A 26,428-nucleotide genomic window follows, 5' to 3' on the forward strand; every position below is an offset into this window, starting at 1 on the left:
CTCGGGTGTCGGGAAGCTGGGGTACAGTTGGGGCAGAGGGTATCAGAATATAAAAATCGACAGTGCAGTGGTTTTCAACATTTGCAGACATCAAATCAACTTGTAGCTTTACATGAGTATAGATTCCTCAGTCTCTATCAAGGGTCTAATTCCTGTTTTTTCCTTCTGAGTATATATTGTTAATAAGTTCCCAGGATTCTTTGTATTCAGAATGTTTGAGAAATTACTGTGATGGGGAAAGAGAAACACAACGAAAATAGGCAATGCTGTTTTGCCTCAGCCCACATCATTTGATAAGGAGATGGCTTCTGGGGCAGATCTTGGAGGGCATGGATCTTGTTTTATTATCTGAATTGTTCATGCTTTTCCTAGTTGGGACCTTTGAGACTGCACTTTTGACCAGAAAATAAACTTATTGGGGACCACGGGAAGTGTTGTGCCTGTTATTCTTGAAGAAGTCTTATTTTTACAATAGCAAATCTCTTCCCTACTACCTCTCTGGACTAGTGGCACTGAGAGGCCAAAGGTGGGCAGAATCTAGGCTCAAACTCACTCAGCGAATGTTAGAACTTGGAGGAAACATGTTCCTTCTGAAACTCTATAGGTAGTGGAAGACCTTGTTTCTGAACATATTCTGTCAGGCACGCGTAGCAGTCAGAATCCAGGCTGGTTTTGCAGGCAGTTTGGCCACCTCTCTGTAGTAGGAGGTCGGAGGGGTGACAAGAGAAAGATTCTGTCTCGTTGCTTTGACTTCTGTCTGAACTTTGTATAAATTGGTAGATTCCCTGTTTGTACAGTTTAGTAGATTCTCTTTGTATAAATGAGTAGATTCCCTATTTGATAGTTGATTGCTATGTGGCCTTTCAGAAGTCAACTTCTATTTACTTTGCTTAAACAGAGAAGTGCATCTTTTATAATTACACATATCCTTTTTTCCTTCTTTTCTATTTATGTAGTCTTAAGAAATCTGTACTTGTACTTAGGAATAGTGGTAGAGAAGCTGAATCTACAACTATCTGTCTGTTATATAAAGGAATTAAAAACTGATTCCTAAAGCTGAAGAGACTAGAGGCATCATGCCTCTATGTGGCGGTAGAGCACAGAGGCCCTGACATCAGGATGAATTAGAATGAAATCCTATATCTGACAAATCTGTTAAGTGCCTGACATGTAATGTTTCTATCATCACCATCATCATCATCATCAACAACATTATCATCATAGTATCTACAACCAGATAATTAGAGTGGAGAGAAGATGTAACAACCATCTGTTCTTTAGGGTGAAATCCAGCACATGTTTTCTAGCATTTTCAGAAAATCATTTGATAGTTCTTGAGTAATCTCTTGTTAGACTAGTGAGATCTAACATCCTGATATATCCATCTTCTTCTGGCTAGCCTCACAAAACCACAGACATACAAAGCAGAAGGTGCTAGAAAAGAGAACAAATATTCCTATGGGAAAGGATATTGTCTAAGAGAGCCATTTTGAGATCTGATTGCCTTTTAACATTACTGAGTTTAGAAACTTTAGTCCATCAAATCATGGCAAGGCTGAAAGTATTGACATAACTATGGGGGTTTACTGGCCCATTGTCCATTGATTATCTTATCTGGTCCCCAATCTTGAGTGAGTTCAGAGCTTATATTACTAACGGGGTACCTAGTGGGAGAGAAACTAGAGGGCTTTAGCTGTGACATCGCTCCCTGGCTCAATGACTATCATCAGCTATGAATTTGGCTGGGCTCTAAATCAATTCTCTAAAAATAAGTTCCCTGAAAACCAATGCTCAGAAAGTCAATTTGCCAAAAATCAATTTGCTAAACCAGAAACTTGCTCAAAACAGACGGGCAATTCCTTAAACCGTATTCACCTTAGGCATTTTGCCCTTAGGGGCAGGGGCATTGACAACCACAAGAACAGAGGTTAGGACAATGGCTAGGGTAAAGACACAGGGACAAGCAAGGGGAATGCAAAGAAGATGGTGTAAGAGTTCCTAACAGCCCCAGAAGGTCTTCCGAGGAAGGTAAGCCTCGCAGACCAACATGGTGACAGCCTCAGAGCATCACTTAACTGGGCTGTCAACTCACCCCACCCTGTGAAGAAGACATCATAAGGAAAGGAAAGTATGAAAAGGCAGCTACTGGAAGATGATGCTGCAAGGATAATAGAAAAAGTTTCATTTTCCCTCTAGGCTACACACTTCCAGAGGCAGAGAATAGGCACATATACTCCTATCTATACCCCTTGTACAAGGGCCCATATGTAATCTTTGTTAGGCACTCAATCAACATTAGAAAAATAAAGAATGAATGGATAAACCAATACACAAATAATGAAGAAATTATTAAAAATGATAGTGTGTACACAAATAGATCTATCAATTGATCAGTTGGCAGCTAGATAATTCATCTGGCAGGCAGAAAGAAAAAACTTTTTATGATATGACAGTTCTGGGATTCTTGAGTGGGATGAAAAGGGCTTTGATTTGTCTTCAATTGAATTTTTTCCAAAATTAAAGCTTGCTGGATATTCACCTCAATCTAGTCAATTTTTTTCTGTTTGATCATTCTTTTGCAGAAGGTTTCATTGCTATACTGTTGGTAGCTGATGATTGGGTCCAAGGCTCAGGATTCTTTTCCAGTTTTTAGATCCAGAACGATTAAGAAGAATATGTTTGATGTGGATGTATGTTTTCTGTGGGGGGCATTTTAAGGAATCTGTAGTTTTTCTGTGTGATATAAAAAGTAATTTGAAACAAAGGGAAAAACAAGTTATACTTTATTTCTGCCTTGGCAGACTGTGGCCACCTGGGGAAATTACCAGCTTTTTTAAATCAGAATTTTATTTGCTATTTTTTGAAACATACAAAAAACAATCCTGTGTTCCTGAAATAACTCAAGTTGATGCGTTGGCATGTATCCTCTTACACATTTTTTCGATTCATAAAGAAAGTGCTGTTTAAATGGATAAATGGATAGCCTCTTTCCATCAGTTCCAGCAACAGATCACAGGGTCAGGATTTATCCCAAACTAGATGAGAATAAATAAGACATCTATTTACTCACTAAGAGGTGTCTGCTCATATATCGTAGATAGTAACATGTTATCATTATTTGTCACTGAGTCCATAAGTACACCATTGTCTGTTAAAACACATCCAAGTTTCATACAGTAAGTTTGGGCCCCTTTCTTATGGTATTTTACAATGTAAGATGTTAACTATTTCATGACTATCATTTTTTAAGTAGAAAATTGAAAGAGAAGACTCCAGACTGAGATGGTGACACTGAATATACAGCTATGGGATACAGTTATCCCATAAACCCCACCCTTGACACAGCAGCATACAATTGGGAGAGAACACTTAACTTCCAGCTTCTCCCTGAGGAGCACAGGGTTTGGACCACACATTGAGAGCCCTGATTTTAAGGCTAACACCTGAAGGATGAGCCCCAAATCACCTAGCACTGAAAGCCAATAGGGTGTGCATTCACAAGGCACACAGGACTATAGCAAACAAAGAAACAGGTTTTTGATGGGCACAAGTGCACCCCTCCATGGCTATACACCTGGGCACAGTGCAGAGGGGGCAGATAAAAAGGCCCATCTCGCAGGTTCTCCCTGAAGAGGGATTGACTGCATACTTTCCCAGTTGCTGTCTAAGGGTCTGGCTTCTAATCAGCCTACATCTAGGAGCTGACTATGATTTTAGGATCCCCCCAGTTGGGACACTGATGAGTCTTGGCACACCCTCAACTACTGGGAGCCTTTGAGAGCAAAGACAGAGGTTTGTATAATCACAAAGTTTGAGAGGCAACCAGGAGCTCAAGCCAGGCTGATTGACGAGGTTCATCTCCTACACGAGACCAGTCTCTGAAGACTGGAGGGGATCTGATTTACCTAACGTGCAGAAACAACACAGAGAATCAAGGAAAATGAAGAAACAAGGGAATATGTTCCAAACAAAAGAACAAGAAACTTGCTGGTTTCAAACTATATTTTGAAAGTCTAGTAATCAAACAGTATGATATTGGCATAAAAACATCAATGGAACAGAATAGGGAGCCCAGAAATAAATCCATGTGTATATGGTCAATTAATTTACCACAGAATAGCCAAGAATACTCAATAGGGAAGGATAGTTTCTTCAAAAAATGGTGCTGGGAAAAGTGGAGATCCACATGCAAAAGAATGAAACTGGATCCCTATTATACATCATACACAAAAATCAACTTAAAATGAATTAAAGTCTTGAATACAAGACCTGAAACCATAAAACTCCTAGAATAAAACTCAGGGGGTAAGCTCCTTGACATCAGTCTTGCCAATGATTTTTTTGGATTTGACACCAAAAGCAAAAGTAACAAAAGCAAAATAGACTACATAAAACTAAAGGGCTTCTGCACAGCAAAGGAAACTGCAAACAAAATGAAAAGTCAACCTATGGAAAGGGAGAAAACATTTGCAAATTATATATCTGGTAAAGGGTTAATATCCAAAATATACAAGGAATTCATATGACTCTACAGCAAAAAAACAAATAACAAAATTAAAAAATGGGCAAAGGACCTGAACATACATTTTTTCAAAGAAGACACACAAATGGTTAACAGGTTCTTGAAAAGGTGCTCAACATTACTAATCTTCAAGGAAATGCAATTCAAAACCACAATAAGCTATCACTTCACACTTGTTAGGATATCTATTATCAAGAAGACAGGAGAACCTCTGGTGAGGCTGTGGAGAAAAGGGAACTCGTGTGCTCTGTTGGTGGTAATATAAAATGGTACAGCCACTAACGAAAACAGTATGAAAGTTCTTCAAAAAATTAAAAATAGAACTATCATATGATTCAGCAATCCTACTTCTGGATATATAACCAAAGAAAATGCATCATTATCTTAAAGAATATCTGTACAACCATGTTCATTGAGCATTATTCAAAATAGCCAAGGTATGGAAACAACATAAATGTCCATTTATAGATGAATGTATAAAGAAAATGTGGTATATATACGCAGTGGAATATTATTCATCCTTAAAAAAAGGAGGAAATCCTGCCATTTACAGCGACATGGATGAACCTGGAGGACATTATGCTTAAGTGACATAAGACAGATAGCAACCAATAATGCATGGTATCACTTACATGTGGAATCTTTAAAAAAAGTCAAACTCATAGAAAGAGTTGAATGGTGGTTGTCAGAGCCTGGAGAATTGGTGGAAATAGGGAAAGACTGGTAAAAGTATACAAACTTTCAGTTATAAGATGAATAAGATCCAAGGATCTAATGTATAACATGGTGACTACAGCTGATAATACTATATTGTATAATTTAAACTTATGAAGAGAATAGAACTTAAATGTTCTCACCAAAAATTTTACAAAAGGTAAATATGTGAGGTAATGGATGTGTCAATTAACTTGATTGGGAATCGTTTCAGATGTATATCAAATCATCGCTCTTGTGTAGTTTAAATACATCACAATTTTATTTGCCAGTTATACCTCAATAAGACTGAAAAAAAAAGAAAATTGAGAGAGAAAATGTCACTCATGTGGGTTAAGAATGCCATAATTATTCAAATATTTTTTAAATTTATCTCTCTACCATCAGATTAGAGAGTAAACAAATATTTCATAACACTTTGACACAAAAATATTGTGATCTCACTCATAAGTAGAAGATAACAACAACAAACACAAACATAGAGACAGAGCTTGGATTGGTGGTTACCAGTGGGCAAGTGGGGAGGGAGGAGGCCAAAAGGGATGATTTGGCACATGCGTGTGGTGATGGATTGTAATTAGTATTTGGATGGCGAACACGATGTAATCTATACAGAAATCAAAGTACAAAGATGTACCCCTGAAATTTATATAATGTTATAAACCAATGTTACCGCAATAAAAAAATAAAAATAAAAAAAAGATATTGTTTACAATGTAATACATAATTTGCTGTACAATTATATTGTAAGTATATTCTGATAAAGGTAATTATTAAAAAACAGACATATTGATATACTTCATGTGGAAAAGTGAATGAATTATTTTGGTTTAAATTAAGCTGCAAATTATAGAAAATCTGATAAAAAAGGTGATTACATAGATATAGATTTTATTTTTGTCACGCAATAAAAATTCTGAAAGCAGGAATCGTAAGGATGATGTAGCTGGTGAAGAGAGTCATACAAATAAGACTACTTCTACGTTTCTGCTCTATTAGTATCAGCATGTGGTGTTTGTATCCAACATGTGTGTGTATTTTATATTCATGTTCCAGGGAGCAAGAATGAGAATATGTGAATGCCTTCATTTATTTAGCCCCAACAATGTCACACAGCCAACCCAGCTGCAGGAGGCTGAAACGTGAGTCTTCCCTTTCCAGCGTCTGGTAAAGGAAGGTAAGTGACAAAGGGGTTGTGATGGATGCTGTGTGAGTCTACTTACAAACATCTGTCACCAAAGAGCAACCTGAGTAAGCCAAAAACAAACGAATATGCCAGAAGGTGAACTTTTTCCTCTGAGTGAACTGCAGCCTCGGATGATCTCCTCCCTGTGTTTTTAGCAGTTGATTTTTCTAACACGATGAAGGAAATAAGTAATAGTGAGCTTTTGCTTTCATTTTATTTACAGAAAGCAGTGTAAGAGATAACTATTTTTTTTCAGAAATGTATTCAAAATCAGTCCTCACCATGATAGTAGTTTATATTTTTCTTTTTAAAATATAATTTTCCTTTAAAATGAGGGCTAAACTTTTGACAGTGACAACAGTTATTTGTTTTTCATTCATATGTTTACAAATTATTTATTGAACACATAAACTAACTGGCAGATACTTTTTATAGGTGCGGGGAATATAACAGTGAAAAAAGACGAACACAGACCTTTCCTAAAGAGGGTTAGATATACGTAACTGTTTATTATTCAGTTTTCTAAAATATATATAACCAATATAAACAAGCAGTCTATTGTAATTTAACACTAGAATATTATAATTTAATATGTAAAGTTCTTGCTTGTTTTATAATTATCTATACTATAAAAATTCAAAGAAAATCTAAAACAAATCTATCAATGTTATAAATGTCAAAATGATTTGTAGATATAAGGATTTTATAGATAATTTTAAAGAAATTTTAGCAAAAGAGGCCCAATAGCTTTTGATAATATGAACCAGCAATATAAAATTTCCCATAATAAACATAGCAATGGAAACAAGGTTTTTGGGTGCAGGATGAAACAAATATTTGGTCAATGAAAAATTTAAGATAATTTTGAGGTAGAAAATATATATTTTTTTGCTTCTTTAGCTCCATTTCATGAAAGCAATTAGCTTTATTGTGCACTCATTTATTTTTTTTAAAGGGTTTCTTTCTTTCTTTCTTTTTTTTTTTTTTTTTGAGGAAGATTGACCCTATGCTAATGTCTGTTGCCAATCTTCCTCTTGTTTTCTTTTTTATCCCCAAAGCTGCAGTACATAGTTGTATATCCTAGTTTCAGGTCCTTCTAGTTCTTCTATGTGGAACGCAGCCTCAGCTTGGCTTCATGGGCCGTGAGTAGGTTTGCACCCAAGATCTGAACTGGCAAACCCCAGGCCACCAAAGCAGAATGCGCGAACTCCACCACTACGCCACCAGGCGACCCGGTGTACCCATTTATTCGTAGAATAAATGATTACGCTTTTTATATATCATCATAACCTTATTGTTTCATAATTTAAAAACAGACAAACAGATATTTCTTGAACAGTGCCCATACTTACAAGCATTATATTGCTTAGGTTGATTGTTACTTTAAATCTTGTCTCTCTTTCCAAGCCAAGAGCCTTTTACTGTTTTTAGTAGTCAAATGGAAATTTCAATCACTGTTACAGTGATCATTTTTTGAGAATTCATCCTCAGAATTTAGATTTCATTCATAGGCCCTCTGCTGAGGCTTGCTGGAAGCCTAGAAACACTTAGAAAAAAGTCTGTATATTAAAGGATGATGGAGAAGGAGATCTTGACTAAATATCTAAGAGGTACACGAGAATTCTATTGCAAATATTTCATAGCCAATGGACCAATGTAAGCTAACAGTCTATGTCACTTGTAAGAACTTTATGTTGATTGTGTAGATATAATTGAGTTTGGGTTTTTGTCCAATAGTTCAGTCTAATGGAAATGTTCAGAAGGCAGTTGGAAAATTAGTCTAGAGTTCTACAGACAGATCCAGTCTGAAACACAGGCTATAAAGTCATTAACATGGTAGTTGATGTTATCAATGGGGATGTGTTCACACAGATGATAAGATAAAAGAAGAAAGAAGTTAATGAACTCAGAGGACATTAATACTGTCTTGATGAGAGAATTGGACCAATTAAATCATTAGTTTTCTAGCAAGTAGACAGATTTTCTTCAAAAGCACTACTGCCTAGGAACTTGGAATTAAAATTAGAGGCTCAGTCGTCAGAACTATCACATTACACGACTTCAGGGGAATCTGTTCACACTGTACTCTGCTTTTAATTTTTTAAACTTGAGATCTAATGTATAAAATACATGCTACACTAGATCAAACCACATTATGTACTTTTTTGTCATTAAAATCCTACAATTCAAACAAAGCTGACGCTGCTTCTATGATCATATGTGATGCTACCTCATATATGCTGTCCTGTTCCTTTGTTTTCCAGGAATGCTTAAAACAACTTTTAAAGCTTAATGGGTTCCTGAGAATCTGTACTTCCATGTTTCTGTGAGGTCTTTGAGTTAAGAGAATTTTCCATTCTTTATATCTTAACAAACACACAAGCAAACAAACTAGCGTTAGCTGTAACACAAGTAGCACACTCTGTATTTAGCTAACAAATGCTACTGAATGTTCGTAGTATGATTACTTTTACTTCTGACTGTCTTCATCTTCTTGAGAGCACAGAGTCAGTAACAAAAGTTTCCATACATTTCCTGGGTATGGCCTAGATTTTAGCTATATATTTTACTTCATTTTCATGATCTGCATTTGGGAAAATATGCACTAATTGCCACAAAATGCGAAACTCTACACCAGTGACCTAAAACAATTGAAATTAATTTCATATTTTCTCAGATTCCAATGTGAGTAAGCAGGAACTCGCTCTCTCCAGTCATTCAGGATCCAGGCTCCCTCCATCTTTTTATGTTGTCATCTAAGCTTGAGGATTCCACACTTGCTGTAGCAAATAAAGAGAATGGTGGAGAAGGCATTAACTGCTTCTAAGTGCCTCAAACCAGAGGTGATGCAGATTTCTGCTCTCCGTCCACTGACAAATCTAGTCACACATGGCTAGATCTAGTCACCCATTTAAGTGGGAGGAAGGCTAGGGCATATATGAAAAAAGATGGAATATTTGTTGACCACTGTGCCAAACCATATTAGAGACTAGATCTTATAGATCTTCATTTCCTGTAAAATATTCCTTGTATCTGTCAATATTTGGCTAATGAACAGGCATAAGACTCTTAACCAGACAATTAATCTTCATTTTGAAATTCTGCTAGCACAGATGTACACTAAAAAATTATCCAACAAATGTTGACTCAATAGCAATTTTCCATAATTTTGTTAGTTATTCCTCTCAGGTTTCATTTATGCATCTGCCGTGTCATTATCTGAGTTCATTATAATATTAGCTTTTGAATTTAATAGACCATTGCATAAGTGACAAAGGCACTAATTATAAAGGCTTATTGTTGCAACATTGTTCACCTTAAGAATAGTATTATTTGGATCTTTTATCTTTTGAAATGAGCTTCCTATAAAATAATGAACTAAATGTGTCAATAAAATCATAAAATTGCTTTTTATATTGAAAAATAACTTTCTTGTGTCATGACTATGATACATAATAATTGGAAATATTTGGGATATACTTTTAATCCAAATTGGGTTGGTGGGTATTTTTGCTATAATTTTTGAGAATTGAAACTTCATAAAGAATAAATATAATCATACTGGTCAAAATTATTCTTCATATCAGTAATATAGATTTCAGAAAAGTATGACTAATTAACAAAGCACCAAGCCCAATTTAGAAATCCTCTAATTTTAATAGAAAATTTATTATGATTTGTGAGATTCAGAAAAAAAACAGCAACTGCTTTTTTCTGACTTTTGCTAAATTTATAAATTTTTATAGTGAAAAATATGACATTTCATTCTTTGATATTATATTTTTGGAAATTTCACAACAAACCACAGACAGCTAATTAAAGTGTATTGCAAGCGCCTTTTCAACCTTAACTTCAAGGGTAAATCTACAGAGTTGTCACTACAAACGTGTGTCATCCTACAGATGGTAAATCAATAGGTGTGGAAAGACTTTTAAAAGATTTCAACTAAGAAAAAGGAAAGATATTTATATAATGGGATCAGTCAGAAAAGTATTTTGTTCTTCTTCAATTTGAATATAAATACCTATAAAATACTAACTAGAGATTATTTTAATGGTGTTAAATATAAGTAATAAGAGGCACATTTTATTAAACACATTACATGTCAAACAATTCACTAGCACTGTAGCATACATTATTTTTATTTAGGCATACAACAAGATTGTGAGTTGAGTTGTGTTATTCCCATTCTTTTTTCAATGCAAATATGGTTCAATTTATTTAAGGTCATACAATTATGAACATTATAGGCAGAATCTATACTCATTTCTGCCTAAAGCCCATGGTTTTTTCCGTAAACCATGTATCAGATCATCGAACTGAGACGTTTGAAAAGAGGGTTTAACATAAATTGCTAGTGAAACCTAACTTCATGATGGAAAAAAAGGAGAGGAGCCAAAAGTACAGTATTGTTTTAAGAAACTATACACATATGGAATACATAGATATTTCACCGACCCTATCCTTGTAAAGTTAACAAGTGTGTCAGAGAGAATGCTTAAAAGAGCGGTAGGCGATCAAAAGAGTTCATGGTCGTGGAATAAAATGGGGGGGAAAAGCAGCTTCAAGAGGATAATCTTGTCAATGATATTAAATCCTGAGAAGATAGGGAAAGAAAAAGATTCAGCCTGTGAAGTCAATTTTATTTCACAATTAGGAGATGACTGATAACTTTATCAGAGTTTCATCACCAAAACATATAATCATTTTAAATAGAGAATGATTTCATAAACAAAATTGGACTTTAGACAAACTATGGAGGAATTGAAAGAGAAAAGGACAGTAAAATGCTCTCAGGAAATATCAAAGTGTGAGGGTTTCAAGTTTCTGCAGCCAGTGAACCCAGCTGTCTATGTCATCGAAGTGAAAGATTCTCAAGAAAATTTCCAGAGTCCAAGAGAGGTTGCTGTGATCTTCTGATCTGTCTGCTCATCCTAACTGTGGTTGCAATGGCCTGATGGCAACAAATGTTTCTCAGGAAGAGTCTGAACTCAAAGGAAGTCGCTACTAATATCCTAACCTATCTGTCAGAATTGGCCAGCACAAAGCATTGGCTTTTATTTCTCTTCCACTTCCAGTGTTTTTGCCTAGATGCCTCTCACTGGATGAATCTAAGGGCTGAGATTCTGGGAAATGTAATTCCAGGCTTCCGCCCAAAATGTACTGGAGAGTGTGAAAGGGGGCCATGGGCTCATTTGACAGAGGCAATTAGTACAATGACTCTCAGAAAGTGTTGCAATTGAAAGCTAGATTGCAGGGAACAAATAAATCAATATGAAATAAGGAAGCACACACATTGATAGATGATTCCTCTTTAGAGAGGTCTGGCAAGCATGCAAACTAAAGAGTGAGGGGGGGCCGGCCCCATGGCTTAGCGGTTACATGCGCGCGCTCCGCTACTGGCAGCCCCGGTTCGGATCCCAGGCGCACACTGACGCACCGCTTCTCCGGCCATGCTGAGGCGGCGTCCCACATACAGCAACTAGAAGGACGTGCAGCTATGACATACAACTATCTACTGGGGCTTTGGGGAGAAAAAGGGACAAAAAAAAAAGGAGAAGGAATGGTAATAGATGTTAGCTCAGGGCCGGTCTTCCTCAGCAAAAAGAGGAGGATTAGCATGGATGTTAGCTCAGGGCTGATCTTCCTCACACACACACACACACACACACACACACACACACACACACACACACAATAAATAAATAAATAAATAAATAAATAAATCTATTTAAAAAAAAGAAAGAGTGAGGGGAAATTTTTCCTTGTTGTTTCTCATTGCTTTAGGGTGGAGAAATATAGACAGAATTATAAGATCTGGGTGCTGGGAAAAATTAAAAGGGCAAAATGTAATGAGGACAACTGACAGATTAATGCTTGATAGAAAATGTAAATGAGAAAGATGAAAAGCACAAGTAGAAATGGAAATTTCATTGATAAATTCTAACAAGGAACTCATTTTTTCCTGTAAAATTAATAGAAAATTAATATATTTGAGACAATCTTTTGACATTGTTAATTTAGAATGATGCTTACATTGGATGATAAATTTTCCCCAACCTTTTTTGTACCTCTAAAATCTCACAAAACCATAAATATGAAGTGTGACAACAAAGGCACTAATGTTTGAAGACTTTCTAATGTCTTAAAAGTGCCAGGCAATGTAAAGCACATATACACGTATAATGTCTCTTAAAAATAAACAATATAATCTTAAACTATGGGAATAAAAATACTAAAATGAAGTTTTCTGTTAATTGAGTACATGCCATTCTGGTGTACTGAACTTTCAGATTTTCAAATTACTAAGTAACCTATACAACAGACACCTATCTCTTCTGGCACTCTATTACTCTCTAGGAGTAAAGTTAAGATAAAAAAGTGGAGTTGTGGAGGCCAGCCCTGTGATGTAGTGGTTAAGTCTGCAGTGCTTTGCTTCGCAGCCCAGGTTCACGGGCTGGATACCAGATGCGGACCTATACCACTTGTCAAGCCATGCTGTGGCAGTGACCCACGTACAAAATAGAGGAAGATTGGCACAGATATTAGCTCAGGGCTAATCCTCCTCAAGCAAAAAAAGAGGAAGATTGGCAACAGATATTAACTCAGAGTGAATCCTCCTCACATAAAAAAAACAATGGAGCTGTGATGTAGAAAGGATGTGTAGCAAACATTATTTAGCAATCTGAAGTATTTCTACATTTTAATGTGTATTTGGACAAGACACTATGTGACTATAGGGAAGGAAAAAAGAGTTTAAAGGATATGTGTTTCTGTGGAAAGCTGTGTGTTTTGAAATCTCACAAGACCTTAATGTAGTAGAGTGTTTTAATTCATTAAAAAGAGACTGTTCATTATCATCTGGAACATTGTGATTATCTAGGACTGTGTGTCCCTTAAGCTGGTGTAAAGTCCTAGCTACAGACACATTAAACAGGCTGTTATAAAAAGACATTTATTATGCAACACTAAACAAAAATTGAAAGTGGCTAGAAGGTGTCAAATGGACAATTTAAGTTCATAGTAAATATAATCTTCTGAAAATTAGACTCTTTAGTGTTTGAGAAAAATATTAATACATAGGATAGATAATCATCAAAAACAGTATTTCTTAAAATATGTTTGGTGAAGACTTAGTTTAGCCCAGGCTCCACTGAATATAGTCCCATGATAGGGTAATGTATATAGTCATATATTAAATATGTTCCGTATATATGTATTACATATATCACAAATGTGTGTTGTACATATATACATGTGTATGACTTTATTATATGTCATATATGCATGACTATATTATATGTCATATGAATGTGTATACATATATACATACATGAATACACACACACACATACATACACACATTTGGTATAGCATGGCCACTAGCAAACAAAACAGACATGGCCATAACAACCTTAAGGTGACAGTAGAAGATCTTAGTTGAACATCAGTCCCAATTTTATGAACAAATCCATTTGTGAAATCTTACATTATATATGCTTGTCTTAGCAATTTACAAGGAACATTCGAGTATTAAAGTCTCCAGGCAGACCTGCATTTATGGAACATGTTTAATTGCATTTACCTCTGTATTTCCTAACCGTATTTGACTTTACAAGTCATTTTTCCTAAAAAAAATTTTTACAAGTCTATGCTCTATGAAATTCTCTTTGGGAATTACTAATCTAGAATGGTGTTTCCATTAGGTGGTAATGTTTTTCTCAGCCTCAGTGGACCTCGACTTTGTAGTGAGTCAGTAGAATTGGGATGGACCTCACATGAGAATCAGAAAGGTTATTTAGAGACCAAAATTTTATTCAAGAATCTTAAGACTCAACAATTACTAACAATCATATAGTTTACTTTATGAACTCCCCCTCTTCCTCAACTGAGATACATAGAGATTTTAGAACACTATATTTCAACCACTTACTATCTTTCCGGTTTGACATTTTATAGAAAAGTTGAAATCTTATGAATTTTTACTTTACTTATTTACTTATTTAAAATTTCTCTAAATTTGTAACTGTGCTCGTGTAGGAGTTTATAATGCACATGTGGGAACAATTTCTTTAGAAAATGTACGTCTATATATAAAAAAATACATACATGCATATATATATGTATATGGTATTTAATAGGTTAATTAAAATTTATTTCATTTATTAAGATATCCTAAATAAAAGGTGAATATCAGAGTCTAGTCAACACTAATTCACTTACCACTCATATTATAATTTTTGGCTTCACCATTATTGACTAGCAGTCCCTTCAGAAGAAACAAGTTAGTAAGGTTTTGCTAGATTAAACAAGAATGATTATGCATTCACATTTTCTTTCTTAGGATATTTTATCCCCTATTTATGGGTAGAAGCTGTACTTTATTTGGACAAACTAACTTATTTCGCAGGATAAAATCCAGGTTGTTTATCTATATAATATCCAGCTGAGAATGGTTAGAACCTGACATATTCTTATCATCTTTTTTTTGCATTAGTGAATGTGAGTATGCTAATAAGGACATAATGGCATTTATTTACAACTGACTTTTGCATTTACTTTTTCTGGGTGCGAAGGATTCAGAAACTAATGAATATTAATTTAAAATAAATATGCTGTAAGAGAGCTATGAACTGCTTTTTATTATATAATATGCTAAGGTCTTTGCCATTGATCAGAGAGACTCGACCCATGATTTTATCTATACATAGATCACAGTAATGGCCCAGGAAGTCACAGAAAAATAAAAATTCGCAGAGCTTGCTTTATTATTAGTCTTATCTCTATTGCTGAAAAGTAGTAAACTAGTGGTGTAGTGATTTTAGGCCAACAGAATGAATTCAGACCCTTGAATTGGCTCTATATAGTGTCCATGGATAGGGCAGTGTCTCAAAGATTGAAAAGTATAAATGGGCCAAGTTGGATACAGTGACACAATGATGTTTTTCAAACTGATAAGAAGTGTTCTTATCTCTCCTGCATTTCAAATGTTTAAGCCAGCATGCTGCATAGGTCCTTGGCATGAAGACAAGTTTTTGGTTGATTGTATAGTTTAATAATTGATTTAATGATAAACAAGTTTCTATAAAAACTATGTCTTGCTAAGTATATATTAAATATTACATTGACACAATATGGCTTCCCTTATGTCAATCTTGTGTCTGTTTAAAGACTAATTCATAATAGCTGACCTTAGAGACAAGCAATATAAGGTTATCAGAAACCTGCAGGTATAAAGAAAAGGAGATAAAAATTACTCTGTGGGTTAATGGTAAATTCAAGAAGCAAATCCATAATCACTAGATGATGGAAACAAAACTTTTTTTCTCCTTTTCCCTTCCTTTTATACAGTCAATCATGTGTATTCTTCACACATAACTATATACATCAAAAAAAATCAGTTTATCTTTTTATTTGACACTACTCATACTAACTCAGATTCAACATTATTTGCAATGAATATAATTTCTGACGTTTTTGCTACTAAATATGTTTCCTTATTTATAAATAAGAAGTCTATTATTCAGAACACACAGTTTATCTTAAATGTGCATAATATTCATGTTACTTTTACAAATGCTACTAATGCTATATAACTTGTCACTAAGATAGAATTTGGGTTAAGCAAAAATTTTACAGTTTGATTTGTGTCATAAAATCAGGAAGAAAATGTGGTACATTCATGTATTTTTAAACAGTGGTGAAAAGTCTAAACCAGTAAATAATACCAATCAGTAAAATTATTGCAACTCTCAGTAAACGAGGATTTCTCTCTCTTGGTGCTGCCGTCTATTTATCTTGCACAATTTTCTTTCTATTAATTGCTATCTTTTCTTCAACACTTATTCTTCCCCAGAGAACAGGCAAACAGATGTTGGCACAGCTGGGTTGGATGCTAATTTTTGTCTCTTTAGAATAGGGTTGTCTGGTACATTGAGGGCAGAGCCTTTTCCATTCTTTTGAGACTAAAGAAGTCACTTTGCTGTGTAATCCTAAATCCACTAGCTCAAGGCTAACTGATTTTAAGATCACTCAATAATTGTTATTTTTGAAATCTGAGACTAATTATTCACATTGGGCCAGAAGCTAGAATATTTTAATTGTTTTGATACTTGATAAAGTGCATTATTCAAATAACATTTTCAGAATATTGAAGCTTTTTAAGTGAACATTGTCATACGTAAGAGACCTTTTACACAAACATCTGTGGAATGGGTAACGATTTATGTATAAATTTTAATATGTAGAAGGATAAACGATTCGTGTATAATTGAAATATAAGAACAATATAAACAACACAGACTACATCAATTCCCTATTCATGATTATTAGGGAAGAGCAAATTGCATGGATTTTCATGAAACAAATATTTAAGAATGTAGTCTAACTTGATTTTTAGAGTCATTTTCTAAAGTGGTTGTATTGTTTTACACTCCCACCAGCAGTGCATGAGAGTCTACTTCCCCTACATCCACAGTTGGTAAGGACAGATTTCCTTAAAATTTGGCTAATATGTATACTATTTTAGCCAGTAGCATACTCATTTAGGTATGCAGCAGTAACTCAGTGTGGTCCTCACGTATTTTTTGGCTAGGGCCTACTACCGAGATTTCTTTCCCAGCAGACAATTAAATCTGAATTCCAGTGAATAATACTTTATTTTCAATGTAGGGAAAAACATTACCTTAGTAACCTAGCAATTAATTAACTGATATCCATCCACCCATGTTGTGAATTATGCTTTTAAACATTTGTTTATGTAGTATGCCATGTGAATATTCTTCTTTCTTTCCTCAGGTAATGAAATTCCTTTCTTCCTTTAAAACACAACTGAATTCTCACATTCTTTGTGAAGCCTCTCCTGATTACCCCTAGTCACTATGATACCTGCTCAACACAAGATTGACATAAGAGAGGCCATATTGTAGCAAAAAAGCCATATTGCAACAGTGAATGACCTCTGGGGAACTAGCCCAGGTGAATATGCTCCAGGCTGCATGTAATCTAGGTAATTAATAGCCACCCTTTAGGGAACATGCATGCTTTATAGATTTATGGCCCCTGCTTGCATATTTCCTCCCAGCTGTGATAAGACTATGATTTTTAAGTTCCCTAGGGATGTAATGACCCCTGGATGGTGATTCTACTCTGGTATCCATCATCGATGACAGCTGAAAGATCTGGTGTGGTGACTCCCAGTCTGTAACATCAGATGGTCAATGTTCCTAACTGCCTTCCCTATAACCCACTGGCCTATATAACTGCTTTAAGATTTTGTACCCACTCTTAAGATGGTTCTTTAGGACACTAGTCCACCGTCTGCTGATCAGCCAGCTCATCACCTAATAAAAGTCCTTTCTCTACCACCTTCCTGCCTTTTGACAGACCGACTTCTGTCCTGCAGCAGCAAAAGCAGATTGTGCCTCTTGTGTAGTAACAATTGTAACTGCTGTTCAGCATTAGATTTTTCTCTTCCTTTGGTATCTATAAAATGTGTATATACCATGGTTTCACACTTGAGACATTGAATTATGATTATTGTTGATAAATGTGCTTCCCTCAGCACATGATTTTTATATTCCTTTTTATATTCCCTCTACAAATCAGGCTAGACAATTGAGAGCAGATTACAAAATTTGGTGTAATCATCATTTCTTAGGACATCCCATAATTTTAAAGTTTGGAGAACTGAAAGCATTGTTTTTTATAAGACTCAATACATTTAAACTTAATAATATTTTTTTAAATTTTTTCCTGACTATAAGTTGCAAAAATCTAGAAGTATGTAAATTTTTAAAAAAATCAATGAAATCATCTGAAATCCCACAAACTGAAAATTAACACAATTGATACTAATGTGTTTTTCAGATGCTATACATATATTTCATGTTAACCGTTAGCCATTTCTATCCTTAGTTTTTCTGTAATTATAATCATAACTTTACATTTTATATTTGTGACTTTTTCTCAATTTATAAAAAGCTTAAATGCATTCTATTAACCATGTATTAAAAGAAAGCTGTTCAATGAATTTACATCACCCGATAAACCTGCTCCTTCATTTCCCATTTTGTGTTATTTTATTTTTTAGTTCTAATGGTTCCTTTTAAGTATATACTTAAATATTTTCATCTTGAATCATTATCTTTAATCAAATGTATTTACTCCACTCTACTCTAAAGGAGGAAGAAATTATCATCTCTACAGAAGACTATGTCTCCCTATCCAAGACTCAAATTTAAGACAGATATATCAGTTTCATAATGTTTTATTTTAGAAAATGGACTATCTCATCTGTAAGTATGTTTAGTGTGCTTGTACAAATGATGATATAAAGACAGTATAAATAGCATCTCTAAATTATTATAATTTAAATACATGTTTCTGCTGAACATGGTAATGTGATTACATCAATAGAAAATAGGGTATAATTTCATATAACTATATCTGTGAAACCTGAAAGACACCAGAGCACGCATGGAGAGTGAACATGGGTATGCTTTTCTCTAACACCAGTGATAGCTCAAAATCATGTTATGATTTTGCTCCATATTTTCAATATGGTTTGTCTTTCTCGGAGATTTTTTATGCCTTTCCATAGACAAAATTTACATATATTTTCATTATAATATTAAGATTTTTCAGGGTCTTCATCATAAAATCTGTTGAGGTTCTCGTCTTTCTCCTGCTAATTCGCACCACTTGCTTTCTGGTCCACTGCTCCCCTCTCCGTCACTGGTTTTCTTTTCACCGTATTCTGGTTGTGGCTTGAATTTCCTGAATCACAATTATTGATCATTCTTATATTTCAGTTTCATTTTGGTAATGAATATATTTGATTAATACTCATTTCACAAAAGTTTTGTGAGAGAAAAACTTACCTAGGCCTAAGAAATTTAAAAATGTCTTTATTCTGCATTCATACATGATTACTGGCTGGCTAAGTATAGAAATCCAGATTCAAATGCATTTGACTGAGAACTTTGAGAACATAGGTTGATTATCTCCTAAAAACCCATATTGTTGAAGAGATACGTGGAGCCAAAATTATTCTAATTTTTTACACTAAACTTTTCTCTATCAGGAAACTTTTTAGATTTTTTTGTTTATCCTTAGATTTATTTAATTTTACTACCATCCATGGATCTCTCTATTCCTTTTTCTTTAATTCATTCTGCTCAGCATTTTTTTAAATCTAAGACTCAGGTTATTCTTTATCCACTAGTTGACTTGATAATCATTTATAGTACACTTCCTATGTGTTAAAGAATTTTCTAGATTCTGAGATTCTCACTATTGAATAAAACAGACGAATATCCTTACCATTATAAAGGCTGCAGTACCTTGAGGAGAGAGAGACAAAAGACAATAAATATAACAAATGCATTATTTAGTAGACTAACAATTTAAGATAACTAAGCAGAAAAGAAAATAAGTTGAGCAGAGTAATGGTGTTTGGGGAGGCTAATGAGGGATAAGGATCTCTCTATTAAATCCAGTAGTTAGGATAGACCTCATTGGGAATGTAACATTTGTGCAGACTTGAAGGCAGTGAAGGTGTTAAATTCATGACTATCTATGGAAAGAGCACTGCAGGCCAACAAACGTGTCCACACAAACCACAGGAGTTGGAGCATCCCTGGCATGTTTGAAATATCACAGAGGGCCGGTGGCAGGTGGGGCTGAAGCAAGGAGAGTTGTAGGAGAAGAGGCCAGAAAGATGGGGCTGTACTAATCAACTAGGGCCTCAGAGGTCACTTAAAGAATGTGGCTCCTAGTTCCAGAGAAACAGAAACACAGAAGTAACATGATCTAGTTTTAAAAGTATCACGCTGAAGCCGTGACAAGAGCTGATTCTGGGGTTCAACAGGACAAGCAGGGAGACCAGCTTAGTGTGGTCGTCAAGGTGAGAGATGTGGTGATTCTATCAGGGCCGCTGCAGTGGAGGTGGGGCGAAGGGGTTGGATCCTGCACATCTCTCTCCTGTTCTGAAGCCAACGACCTTTCTAATGGAATAGATAGAGACTTTGAGAAAAGCAAATCCCATCTTCTTTGAAACCTTCTTCTGTGCAATTTTTGACTTAAAGTTTTGTTTTAAATGTTAAAATGATATCATATGCTCCCTCTCTTTCAAAAACTCTTCATCTCTCCTCTACAGAGGGCATTTTGTTTGTTTTTCTTCTTTTTGTTTTTTATCTCTTCAGTGTCACCACATAGCTCTAAGTTGGAGTTACTTCAGTGTTATTCTGGGTAGTTGAGAAGACAAACACAGGTTCTAAGCTCTGGCATTATGAAAAAGAATTCCAGCAATATTTTTTTAAGACTATTTTTTAGAGCAGTTTTAGGTTTATAACAAAATTGAGAGGAAGGTACAGAAATTTCCCGTATACCCTCAACCCCCACACATGCATAGCCTCCACCATTGTCAACATCGCTCACTAGAATGGTACATTTTTTACCAAGGATAAAAGTACACTGACACATCATAGTCACCCAAAGTCCATAGTTTACTTCAGGGTTCACTCTTGGTGTTGTACATTCTATGGGTTTGAGTAAATGTATAATTACATATATCCATCATTACAATATCATACAGAACATTTTCACTGCCCTAAAAATCCTCTGTGCTCTGCCTACTCATCTCACCCCCTCACCAGCAAGAGAGTTTAAATCTTTTGTTATAAACTGCCACATTTTCTAAAACGCTACGATTATCCTCCCTCCAAAACTGAGGGTGACTTTCTATTTCATCGTCCACATTTTACTCTAGTTATAAATATTCTATAACAGGCATTTTTTTTAATTATTAAGAAAGCTTAGATATTATTAAATTGACCTTAATGGTCTTTAGTGGGTAACACTGAAAGATGTATGAAACAATGTTATATTAGAAATGGTGCTGATTTCACTTCTGTTACTATAAAAGATCCGTGGAGAACATGCAAATGCCAGCAAGGGTTTATTCACAATTGACACAACTGGTCCTCTTTAAATAGATAAAGTTCATCAAATTCACCATTTTTGGAGAAGAAAAAACAATAAATATCATTTCTTAGTTTTATATTTTGAAGCATTAAAGAATATGAGCTGAAATATGTGGAATATGATGTATCTGCTAATTGTTTGCAAAATGAAAATTCTCTATAATTTTAATTCAATGATAAAAGAATGAATTACCTTCTTAAACTTTCATTTTGTTCTCTGTTATACCTCAATTGACTGAAAATCTTTAGCACTATTTCAGTGTGAGCTCTCATAATGCAGCTACAGATAGATACATAATACAAAAAGTACAGAATACTTTTTAGATAGCTTTTATGAGAGAAAATTTAATTAAATTTTCATAGCTGAATCTATATCAGGTTTTTGATGATGTAGCACTTAAAACACAGTATGTGTTTTATTAAATAAAAATTAACAATCCATTTTGTACACTTAATCATCACAGAAAACATTATCTCAAATTATTGAGGCAAATGGGTAGAAAGGAAGTCAAAGCTGGAAAGATTTAAAAGAAAGTAACAATTCCAGTTATATTGACTATCTGGAGTCCCATATTTACCACAATTACTTTGTCAGACCTCCTTTTGTTTATTAATTCAGTGAACTTCTACTGCAGCCTACAATGCTTGGTATTAAAAAAAGATACTACAGGACAACTCACAGACGCTTTCCTCAAAATCCTCACAGCCTGGTATAAAATGAAAGATTTACAGAGATATATACTCAGGTGCCTGTGCTGCTAGACTGTTGCAGAAGGGCTAGGAGGATACAGAGGACTGGTGGTACCTGACGTAGCCTGAGGGTCAGGTGTGGGGTCTGTCAAAGAACACTTCCTCTCAGAAGTGAAATGGCTCTGTGTGTTGAAGAGTAAGTAGGAAGTGAGTATGTGAGTGGAGCAGTGAGATTTCTAGCCAGAAAAAAAGTCTGGCAAAGTCTTGTCTGCTTTGGCAAGACAGCAGAATTCACAAACTCCAAGTTCTATATGTCCGCCATCTGTGGCTCTCCAATCTCTCTCTCTTCAAACTCAGTGCCTCATCCTTTGTGCCTTATATATTTTCAGCAACTTCCTCAGCTGTATCCTCTCTCCAACCAGTCCTTCTGTCTTCCAAGCTACTCTCTACATAGCTGAAAGGGCTATATTTTCAATAAGTAACAGTTTTAAGATGAACCATGTCAATATTCCACTTAAAAAATATCCCTGACTTCCCACATCCCATAAGATAAAATCCCAAGACTTTACATTGACAGTTAGAATGTGTCTATCACTTTGAACTCAGTCTACAGTCCACGTCCCTGACTAATTCCTACCCTTCCTAATCCCATGCAATTCACCGTTGTTGACAGCCTTTCATTCCCAGCACAGGCCACATTCGTGTGAGTCTGCAAATGCTTGTTTCCTGAGTGCAGAATCCCTTTCTCTCACTTTCCCCCCATCCTTCACGCCTTCATCTTCTATCTGGAAATTCCTATTGGCTCTTCAAGATTCACTTGAAAATTATCTCTTCAGTGAAGCATTGACTATCCCCCTTGATGTTAAGACTGAACTAATCATATGCCTTTCTTTTCAGCTCATGAACTGCTTCGTTCATATTCTTACTTTTCTATGCTTCAAATGTTAATTCACTTCTAATAAATGCAGGACCTCAGCCTTGAGAATTACACAACATAAATGTCATGCTTCCTACCCTCATGGAGATCACATTTTAGGAAGAAAGACAGATGTGTCAAATGAAAACTGAAATACATGGTGGTAAAGAGCATCATAAGAATATACGTGGAGTGTTCTGTACACAGATGAGGAAGCATTTAATTTAATTTGAACTGGGGCAGGAGATAGGGGAAGGGTTGGCCAGAGACAGCTATGAAAGGAAAGTGATATTAGAGCTGATCTTGCGTATTTAATAATGGGAGCTACTGGTGATGAGAAAGGCAGAGATTGGACACACACCCTCAGGTGACAAAGATTGGCTAAAGCTGAGGAACAACTGTCCAAATGAAATGGGTCATGCACTCCACTAGGCTCAGTTTTTAAATTTCCATCTCCTCCTGTAGGCATATGGGATTTCTGACCCCTACTAAAGAGGGCAGCTGTTGCCAGGTCAGCTATTGCTTCATCATGTGAGCAATGGAGTCATTCGAATTTTTGAAAAAGGAGATTGACATAATCAAGTGTCTCTTTGGAAATATTGCTTGAAGGCAATGGGGAGATTTTATTGCAAGACTGGAGGAAAATACTGCTTCCTAGGATAGGGGTCGGGAGTTTATTGTAGGAGTTCAGAAATTCAGTAAAGAGAAAAAGGAGCTTGACCTAGAGCTGTGACAGCTGGGACAAGGCAAAAAAGATAGACTTGGAGAGTCATTGTGGAGATAATATGTACCAAACTTCCTGACCAATAATAGATAAGGGATAAATAATTGCAAAGGAGACTCAGTCTCTGTCTTGGACACCTGGTGCATAGCAATGCAATTAAGCTAAATAGAGGAAGACAAATGGACAATAACACTGAGGAGAAGGGGATTGAGAAGAAGAATCTACTCACACTTATGCATGTTGCTCTCTTCATTTCGTAGTATGTGTTATAGATATAACTTCATAAAAAGCTAACATTAATTTAGTAGTTGGATAGACCAAGACTTACTTATCTCTTCTATCGGCATTTAGGTAATTGGCTGATTTTTTTCCTATTACAAAATAAAATATATTTGTGTAGACAAGTGCCAGAATAACTTACAGTATAACTGTCTTGAAGTAAATTTCTGAATCAAAAGGAATATGTATTTTTTCATACACAAAGATCAGTTTTTAAGGAATAAATCTGGAGTAGTGGAAAAATAAGAGCTCAGAGAGAAATTTATAATTTTGCCATTTTACAAGTGAGCGTCCATGAGTGACGACAGATTGGCTACTGATATTAAGTGGCCAAGCGCAGAAGGTGGTAGTCAAGAAGCTTTGATGTTACGGTGTTGGATGAGATGACCTTCTGGCTGCTTCTCTCAACTAAGAACGTAATAAGGATTATCATGTAGCCAAAATCCAAATCCTGAACATATACTTCATTATGTGAAATATATACAATGACCTGTATACATAGGAAAATATTAATTTTATAAAATAGCTAATGCCTACTTTTTTATAAGTGCTCTATTTTTAGCTGATGTCTAGTTTGCAGAGCTTAATGAGGCAGATCTCCTATTCCTGTAGTAAAGGAAAAACACTGATTGATAACTATGCAATATCAGTTGAATACTAGAATTGTATCTAGTTAACTATATGATTATAAGCAACCACTTAAATTCTCAAAAAATCCAGTTTTCTCATTGTATACACTGCACGGTGTACATTTCCACTACACAGCAAGCTTGCATACTAAATATTATTGAATGTAGCAGGATTCAGTGAACGTGTTCTGTAAAAGGAAAGATAGTAAATATTTTAGGCTTTGCAGGACTTCAGTCTCCTTGCAACCGCTCACCTCTGCCATTGTAGTGCAAAAGCAGCCCGAGACAATACACAAATAGACATGCGTGGCTGTGTTCCCATAAACTTTACTAAAAGAGTGGCATCCTGGATTTGGTCTTCTGGCTGTGTAGTTTGCTGACTGGAATAGAAGAATGAAGGAGAGTCTTATAATATAGCCTTTTATGTGTTCTCCAACCCGGAGACACTATCATCCTCAATAGCGCATCTTTCAGTAATAAAAATTTTTATTTAGTATATTTATAAATATTTTCTGAAGTAGTGAATACGAAAAATAATAAAAGGTGCCAAAAATAAAAATATTCATAGATTTTCACTAAAAGTATTCTGAAACTCCTCAATAACTTTCCATGATTCTATCTTTCATATCTATAAGACACTCAAATAGCAGCAAACTACATACTCCGTCTCCTTCACAGAGATTTTAAAAGCTTGGCTGCCATTCTCTCACAACAATGTTTCAAAGGCCTTGGGTTGTCTTATTTTGAAATGCAAGAATGATCCTATAGAGACCAACGTGAGCAGAATTGTTTGGTTTGAAATGGGTGTACCTGTCTCAAGTGTTGCTCTGGCTCACTTTTGAATTATGGTTACATTCTAGTTTTAATAAAGGAATGTACCTGAAAAGAAAGATGCAACGTTTTAAACATGAACCTCAAGTGACCAAAACAGTGAAATAATCCAACAATGTGAATGTATAGACTAGTAACGTTTGATTTACCAATAATAGCTCTATGTTATTTACCCACTAAGGAAAGCTACATTTTATTTTCTTGTATCAGACAAAATGTTGTGGTGCAAAATTAAACATTATGATTAATGGGATTTATAAAGTGTAAAAAAGGAGTGTAATTAGTTTTCCAGTGCCAGAAGCTGTCTTAATTATTTGAGTGGAATACAGCTGGTTATGTGATAAACCTGTAACTCTGAGTCAATGGAAAATAACTGATACTTCATTTCTCTTCTAATATCTTGAGCTTTTTCACATTATTGTTGTTGTTGATTTTAATTATAAGATGGAGTCATTAAAACTGATCATTCATTTTTTTTTGAGGCTGTATGGGAAAACTTAGTGAAAACATGGCCTGGCTGGCACTTATTTGAGCCTACAGATAATTTAATCAATCAATCAAAATTGGCAAAAATAACAAAATTAGGGAAAGTAGCATTGACAATGAACTTGTTCTTTTACCATGCCATGTTGTTAGACACACATTTTTTACATGATAGAACCGACTATTAGAATTTCTATTGAGGGTGAAATCTGGCATCCTCCTTTCAGCTGGAGTTCTAGACGGATTTGGTCTTCTCCATTTGTGTCATTCTGAGGAAGCTGTTCCCGTGGTAATGCTAGAGGCATACACACAAACAAAACAGAATCATGTGAGTTCCCTTGTTCCTTTGATTCATAACTGATTCATTGTCATTTTCATACACACATCTTTGTCCAAAACTACTAACATAGCTAAATCCATAGTCTAGGGGTGGGAGAGAATGTTCTCTACATGATGAAGCAAAAACAAGG

At 35.2% G+C, this 26,428-nt stretch overlaps 1 long non-coding RNA gene across 4 annotated transcripts in view; it reads right to left on the reverse strand.

Moving 5' to 3' along the window:
• Window positions 1-21,499: 21,499 nt before the first annotated feature.
• The window catches only part of LOC147914455 (uncharacterized), a 68,837-nt gene continuing 63,908 nt past the window's right edge, over window positions 21,500-26,428 (reverse strand). For 2 of the 4 annotated variants that reach the window (XR_015555473.1, XR_015555472.1), the window contains exon 4: window positions 21,500-26,253. This is a non-coding gene — a long non-coding RNA (uncharacterized LOC147914455). The remainder of the gene's footprint in view (window positions 26,254-26,428) is intronic. The other 2 variants (XR_015555475.1, XR_015555474.1) reach the window with 2 other exon arrangements.

Source organism: Ceratotherium simum, chromosome 20, assembly GCF_057802395.1.
Source record: "Ceratotherium simum simum isolate JZ-2026a chromosome 20, ASM5780239v1, whole genome shotgun sequence".
Taxonomy (NCBI): domain Eukaryota; kingdom Metazoa; phylum Chordata; class Mammalia; order Perissodactyla; family Rhinocerotidae; genus Ceratotherium; species Ceratotherium simum.